An 8507-nucleotide genomic window follows, 5' to 3' on the forward strand; every position below is an offset into this window, starting at 1 on the left:
AAAACCTGACAGATGGAACACGACAGACAAGGGGATGGGATTTGGGAGCCCTCCCCCGCTCCCGAGATACTGAGTTATTTCTTTCTTAGTGTGGTCTGTCAGTTCTCCCAGCCATGAGCCAGTTGAAATCAACCTCTGATAGACCCGTGCCAGTAAACAAAAAAATAGCCCACCTTTGTCCAGTCACAGGCAATGGAAAAGGGTAAGTATGTAGAATTTATGTACTTACTATTAGCTTTTCAATTTCCATCTTTCATCCTCTACCCACATACTCCTCCAAATAAAAGTAAAATACTATTTTCCTCACTTTAATTTGCATCTGCTTAACTTTATGTTGCTGAAATAGTTCTTGCTAGCATCCCTGCTGCTTTTTAATCACAAGGTCCATTTGGACTTTTAAAAAAAGTCCTTTTCTGGATTTTTCTGCTGTTTGCCAATACTTCATAAAAACCTCTGTGCTGCTAGTTTCTGTGGAACCTCACTCTTCTGGTTGTCATGACACCTCACAAACTATCCCTTCTTGGTTTTCTTCAGAGGATCCCCTACTGCTTACCAGTTAAATCCTGGCATTCTTTTTATCCTAAGCAAGCTATTTTCCCCATTCTGCATGTTCTCCCGCCTGGTTGATCCAATCCATTCTCATTATTTCAGTTGTCATCGATGTGTTGATGACTCCTGAATCTCATCTCTGATCCAGATTCTTCTCCCAAGCCTCAGACTTGCATATCCACTGAATAGCTTTATCCAGATATCTCCTAAACATGTGATGATCAAAATATCTGAAACCAGGAAAGTCTTTTCTCTTCAAGTTCTTTCTCCTTTACCATAACCTTCCCATCTATGAAATTTGCAGTCTCAGAACCAATCATAATCCCTTCTCCATCAGCACTCTTGGCACCTACATAGTAGATAATCATTCACCAACTAGTGCAAATGTTACTTATGCACAAGGCTGGCATTTGGGGAAGATAAACATAGCATGATTTATCAGAAGAGGAAAGTGACCAAAGTTTGGATGTAGGAATATCCAATAGTGGTGTAGTTGTACGATGATCACTCCCACTTTAAGATTCCATCTTTAAGGTAGACTTGGTTACCCCATGATGATCCATACATTATAATGAGATTCAGCTCTTTTTTTTTTTTTTTTTTTTTGATGGAGAATAAATTGTAAGTATGGGCAATTAAAAACCTTGAATTTTGTAGCGTTGACATATATACAGACTCTCATTAGAATGTGTGGATTGTTTTGGGGTAAACAGGTCTACCTTAAAGATGGAACTTGGGAGTGATCATAATTTAACCACACTATCTATATATTGGACATTCCTATATCTAGACTTTGTCACTTTACTCTTCTTACAAATCACGCTATACATCTACATATAGCTGATTCACATTGTCGTACAGCAGAAACTAGCACAACATTGTAAAGCAATTGTATTCCAATTAAAAACAAAAGCATTGGACTTTGTATCAGCAAGTGCATGCCCTCTGCCCATTTCCAGGTGGAACGTATGGAAATCCAGGGGAGAGCAATGTCTCCCTAGAGTCGTAGAGCTTGCTTGCATGAACTTGCAGGTGTTCTGAGTTTCTCTTCTGTGCTCTTTCTTCTCCACTATGACTTCTCTGTGTACTGTATGCTGCTCTGCACCAGCAATGACTCAGGAAACACTCATAGTTTATCCCTAGAAACTTTACTGGTGAATTCAACTCAATCCACCGATTATCAAGTGGGACTGGACGTGTCCAGGTCTGGCCAAACGGCACACATGTCATCACCCTCCCTCTATGTTAGGTATTACCAATCAGTTCAGTGCTGTGCTCCTAACAGCACATGTATTGTCACCCTCCTCCACCATGTTGACGATGATAGTTTAGTCACTAAGTCATGTCCAACTCTTGCGACCCCATGGCCTGTAACCTGCCAGGCTCCTCTGTCCATGGGATTCTCCAGGCAAGAAAACTGGAGTGGGTCGCCATTTCCTTCTCCAGGGGATCTTTCCAACCCAGGGATTGAACCTGGGTCTTCTGCACTGCAGGCAGATTCTTTACCGACTGAACTATGAAGGAAGCCCATACCTTATATGCCCAACATAATACCTCTATGTTAGATGTTACCTATCAGTTCAGTGCTATGCTCCCAATGAGCCCAGCATAACCCCAAAGTCCTTAACAGGAGGCTTTTGGCAGTCATTGTCTGTCAACTGGTGTTTGTAAAAGAATTGAAGCCAATTTTTCATACCTTCAGGAATGGCTTAAGCCCCCATTTCTTTTGTTTCTGAGATTGAGGAGGTGAGCAGTGATGTTCTGAGGATCTTCATCAGCCTTTCGACTGGCATCTTGTCCCTCATCATGAATCTTTAGATTATTATTGAGCAGTCAGTCCATTGTTTTAAGTCTGTTCCTTTCCTGTGCTGGATTTATTTTTATTTTTAATTAACAAACAATGTTGTAGTTTCAGGTGAACAGTTAAGGGACTCAGCCATAAGCTTACATATATCCATTCTCCCCCAAACCCCCCTCTCATCCAGGCTGCTACATAACATTGAGCAGAGTTTCCTATGTGCTATACAGTAGGTCCTTGTTGGCTATCCATTATAAGTACCCTATGCCACATTTATAAATCACCCGTGAGACAGTATGCTGGAGAAGTACCTGCGACCCATTGTGGATTTTTACATTAAGCCAGCTCTGCTGAGTCCTGTGCTGGCTTCTGGGTTTCTTCTTTATGAGGACATGTTAGACCAGAGTATTTCCCACTCTTGGTGGGAACAACTCAGGCACCAGGAAAGGAAATGAGGAGGAATAAGACAGAAAGTCATAATGCAGGCAGAGCCCTGCGACTCCTGAAGCTTCAGTTCCGACATGGTATGCCTTCCTAACACTCACCACTACTTCCTGAAACACATTCCAGATTTAATGCATCATTCTTTCTTTCTTTGGGTTAATTTTTTGAAAATATAAGAAAGATTATATTTCTGAATTGATAGAATCTCTGAGACTCAAAAACAGTGTGCCAGATGGCTGGAGCAGCAGGAAACATGTCCTGTCAGGAGTAGAGAGGTAATTGTGAAGGAATGGAGAAGAGATGGGAAGGACTGTAAAATGATAATGAGGGAATAGAGAGAGGCCAGGTTATTGTAATAATTTTAAAAAGAAATTCCAGTTGGATTTCATGACAGTTACTGGATTCTAGGTATTCAAAGTACGATTTCTTTATTTCCAATACTCTCCTGCTGCTGCTGCTAAGTCACGTCAGTCGTGTCCGACTCTGTGCAACCCCATAGACGAAAGCCCACCAGGCTCCCCCATCCCTGGGATTCTCCAGGCAAGAACACTGGAGTGGGTTGCCATTTCCTTCTCCAATGCATGAAAGTGAAAAGTGAAAGTGAAGTCACTCAGTTGTGTCCGACTCTGCGACCCCATGGACTGCAGCCTATCAGGCTCCTCCGTCCACGGGATTTCCCAGGCAAGAGTACTGGAGTGGGGTGCCATCGCCTTCTCCAAATACTCTCCTAGGTATCTTGAAAGATGTGATATGGCTCCTTTTTCAGAGAAATGTAAAAATCTCATCAGAGATAAGTACTTATGAGAGGATTAGAGACAAATGTGAGTTGTCTCTACACACACATCTGGTATTAGTACATCAACTTTCTCATCTTTTCTCTCGTGGCTCAGTGGTAAAGAATCTGCCTGCAATTCAGGAGACCTTGGTTCAATCCCTTGGTCAGGAAGATCCCCTAGAGAAGGGAATGGCTACCCACTCCAGTATTCTTGCCTGGAGAATTCCATGGACAGAGGAGCACAGTGGGCTACAGTCCATGGGGTTGCAAAGAATCAGACATGACTGAGTGACTAACATTTTCACTTTCTGATCTTGGTTCTGGGGTGACATGTCTTCCAGTGTCGTACTTAGATACCACCTGCTTGGCAGGTCTCTCTCAATTTCATTTTCTTCTTCTTGGTCGTTAGTCACTGAGGATTGTGTTTAATTCCATCTTTTATCCTCAGCTCCTTGCACCATTCCAGACATAAAAGACACTCAGGAATTGTTGAATTGTTATTTGTCTCCGTGCTTTCATTCTTGTAGTTCTTCCTTCTAATTCAGCCATTTGGAAAACTCAGATTCACTTCCTCCTGATTTCACACCTGGATTATTCTCCTCTCTTCCAGTGTTTCACTCTTGCCAGATCAACCTTTCTAAACTGCCACTTTTCTCAGATCATTTCCATGCTCAAGGATTTGTGGGTGTTCCCTGTTGCCCATGTTGTCAACACTGTACTTCTCTGCTTCAGCTTTTAAGACCTCCCCATTGTCTCTGTCTGTCTCACCTGTGCATCTGTGTCCATCATTATCCTCAGAGCAAGCCTGGGGCTTCATTAAGGTCAGTTTGCTTTCTGCTGCTGCTGCTGCTGCTGCTAAGTCACTTCAGTCGTGTCCGATTCTGTGGGACCCCATAGATGGCAGCCCACCAGGCTCCCCCGTCCCTGGGATTCTCCAGGCAAGAACACTGGAGTGGGTTGCCATTTCCTTCTCCAATGCAGGAAAATGAAAAGTGAAAGGGAAGTCGCTCAGTTGTGTCTGACTCTTTGCAACCCCATGGACTGCAGCCCACCAGGCTTCTCCGTCCATGGGATTTTCCAGGCAAGAGTGCTGGAGTGGGGTGCCATTGCCTTCTCCGAGTCTGCTTCCTAGTTCCTGCCTATACTTATGTTGAATTCAGTGTCTGAGCATGCGAGTCTGCTACTCTGCCTGCTCAACACTGTGCTCTTCTGTAGTTTACTTACCAAGCCCCATGTCACTCAGTAAGACTTCGCTCACTCAGTAGTCAGCACACAGTAATGGACTGTCTACCGTGGAAATAAAGATCAGGAAAATGCCATTCATGCCTTTAGGAATCTCAGACGAATCCAGTCCTCTATGCCTTATGCTAAGCACAGTGTTTTGTACTTTTCTAGTGAGTTGAGTGACGGTTGTGGTCACTGCATGACCTTGGACAGACTACCTAATCTTTCTCATGTTCCTTACCTAGTAGGAATGGCAACATAGATGTAGATATGTAACTTATTGCCTGGCTTGTTTCAGTACTCATTACTTTAGCTGTCATTATTATTATTATTAACATAATACACACTGAAAATATATAGTCTCACACTGTCTTTTACCTTTCCTAAGTTTAGCAGTTCTGTCAGTTGGGCTGGAAGCTGTGGGTGGACCAAGTCTTGTTCTTTCTCTAGAACCAACACAGGGCCAAGGGCAAGGCTAGGAGATTGTTCACACAAGGTTCTTGTTGATGAAGTGTCAGCAGTTCACACCAGGTCTTCCATATCCACTGCGTGGCCAGTGTGAGAAGGACCCAGAGAAATAGACTGAGATTGGTCATCTCAAGAGGCAGGGCAAATAGTGCCAGGAGGAGGGTTAGTAGTTATTGAAAAGAGAAAAATATGGGCTTGTAGGAGTATCCAAGTTTACATAAAAAGGGTTTTAGGAATGAAACAAATCTTGAGGTTGGGGTAAAGATGAAGAGCATTTGTTGGGTTATTTCTGTGTGCCAGGCCCTGGAATTGCTACATTCGCAGGCACCATCTCTTTTATTCCTGAGGACAGCCGAGTGTGGCTAGTATTGTTGTCTCTAGTTTATGTTTGGGGAACCTGAGGTTCTGAGTGGGTATTCTTCTGGCAGAGGTGGAATTGGCAGAATTTTCTGCTATCCTGTAGTAGGTAGTGATATTTGTGTAGTGTGACAATTTCTAAGGAAGTCTGGCAAAAGTCGTACCATGAAATTTAATTTAATGAGGCACATACGGAGCAGATAATACATTAGCACTCACCATTCTGTTTTGTTTGTGCTTCTGATGAGTTCATACTCTGCCTTTCTTTAGGCTGTTATCCTCGTAGAATCTCAGCAGTGGATAAATGTATGGGTTTGGCATTTGTGTCTTGCTCTTGTCTGGGCATCCTTTATGGAATGATCTGAGAGACATTAGTAGACAGTTTTCTTTCTCTGTCTGGCACATCACACTAGTTTTTCCGAAGTGTCTATGTTGCTTATGTCTTTGGGTAAAGATAGTAGAGGCTTCTTTAAAAGTTGGTTATATAGGACTTCTCTGGTGGTCCAGTGGTTGGGAATTCACCTGCCAATTCAGGGAACATGGGTTCCATCCCTGGTCTGGGAAGATCTCACGTGCTGCAGAACAGCTAAGCCCATGAGCCACAACTATGAGTCTGGGCTCTAGAGCCCCTGTGTCATAACTACTGAAGCCTGCATGCCCTTGAGCCTGTACTCCACAATAAGAGAAGTCACTGCAAGGAGAAGCCTCTGCATTACAACTAGAGAGTAGCCCAAGTGCAGCAACAAAGACCCAGCACTGTGAAAAATACATTAAAAAATAAGTCATGGATCTTAGGAAGGGGGGAACCTTATAAAGCACTTTTCAATCGTCAGTACCCTGGCTCCGGGAGTGAGCATTTCACAGGAGTCTAGATGGAATAGGAGAAGAAGGACAGATAATTTTTTATTGCAAAGAGAGCAATAGGAAAACTTGGACACTAGAGCAGAGACCCTGGTGAGCTAGGGAGAGAGTAGGAGGCTGCCACACATACAGAGGTGGGATGCAGGTGTGGGTATACAACTATCCAGGGTAAGCTTTCAGTTAACACAGATCCTGAGTGTTGGAGGGGCAGCAGCAGCCATCAGCAGGCTGCCTTGCCTGGTGGGTGGGGGTGGCTGGGCGTGGCCTGACTTTGTTTTGCAGCAGGATTCTTTTTCATTGTGCCTTTTTTCATGAGAACAGTGCTGGTCTGCATTTGCATGAGGATTAGAACACCTTTCATTGGGAACAGTTTGCTGTGTGTGTTTTCTGGAGAGGAGACTCATGAACTGTCACAGTGCAGGGATTCTGGGAGCCTCTCCTGTGGGTCAGAAAGACCTCATGGGCCCAAGAGCTATTTCCCGAGGGGAAGAAAGACGAGAACAGTGAATGCACAGCAATATTCTCTCAGAGATACCGCGCTCCTTTTCATCCCACACCAGAAATTCACCCTCTATCACGATTTTGAATTAAGATAATAATTACACAAACTATGCAATCATTAGGTTAAATCAAACCCAGCAGCTTTGATTTCCAATTTCTTAAAACTGTGCTGGGGCAGAGGGAGAAGAGAACATAAAAGCGATCCTTTGGAACCTTCTATTCTGCAAGGCTGTTTACCTGGGGGCATCGTAGCATGTACAGTGACCAGCCTTGTTTGACTCCCAATTATTCTTGTGACAAAGATGCAGATTATGGGGCTGGGAGTGCAGGGAGTAAGACCGAAATGTTACGTCCTTCATAACCTTACAGCCAATTATTGGAGAATCGGACCTTATTAAGACTTGGAGCTGAACAGAGCTAAATTATGGCATAAAAATGCTTTGCACCAGAGTTAGGCAGGAGGTAAATCTTGCCCATCCTTTCTTCTGGAGGTGGAGACAGAAGGAACGTAAAACTGCCCTTTTCAAATCTTGGCCATCAATTAAAATGTGCATTTAAAAAATGTAGCTCTAAGGTTTTTTCTATGAGAGAATGTAGGTTCCAGAGAGGATGGAAGTAGTTTAGTTGAAATGGGTGAAGATCAGAAGTCGGAACACGCAATTATTCCAGAAATCTAAGTAGTTTAAAAATGGGCAGCAAGAGAATATTGTCAAAGGATGAGTCAGTCTTCACTGTGAAAAATGCTTTTTAGCATATATATACTTACTGTGCATTTCGTTTGGATCAGCATGCAATTCATGGTTATGGCAGGTTCTTTGTTTCATGCATTGCTTGATTTGCATACATGATCTCATTTTTTGGTAAGAGTGAAATAAGTCCCAATTGAGTTTGTTTGGAAATTCTTGAAGAGGAAGTTCTTGGGAAAGCTGATTCATCTTTGAAGCAGAATTAGAAAGCAACAGGCATGGGGCAAAGCATAGGTCATCCTTACCAAGAAAGGGATCAGACAGAAAGGAAAACCTTTGTTCTGGCTGACCCTTTTACATTTGTAAGTTATGGGATCAGCCTGTGTTTGCCAGCATGAGAAGTAGTTTTTTAAATGTCTTAAGGTTTTTTTACATTTTCTTTATAAAATACCAATGAAGTTTCTTTTTGTTTATGTTCACAATTACTAGAAGTTCTTTGGAGATCTAGCTGTAGACTTTCCCAAGTTAAAAAGTAATAGTTTTGGGGATAGGTTGTACTTTTTCTTTCTTTCTTTTTTTTTTTTTTTTGGTGTGTGTGTGCGTGCGCACGCACTGTGCTGAGCTGAGTTGGTCAGTCATGTCTGACTCTTGGCAACTCCGTGGACTGTAGCCCACCAGGCTCCTCTGTCCATGGGGGTTTTCCAAACAAGAATACTATAGTGAGTTGCCAGGCCCTCCTCCAGGGGATCTTCCCAACTTAGGGATTGAACACAGGTCTTCCACATTGCAGGTGGATTCTTTACTATCTGAGCCATCCGGGAAGCCCAAGAATACTGGAGTGGGT

This window comes from Bos taurus, chromosome 5 (assembly GCF_002263795.3).
Source record: "Bos taurus isolate L1 Dominette 01449 registration number 42190680 breed Hereford chromosome 5, ARS-UCD2.0, whole genome shotgun sequence".
Taxonomy (NCBI): Eukaryota; Metazoa; Chordata; class Mammalia; order Artiodactyla; family Bovidae; genus Bos; species Bos taurus.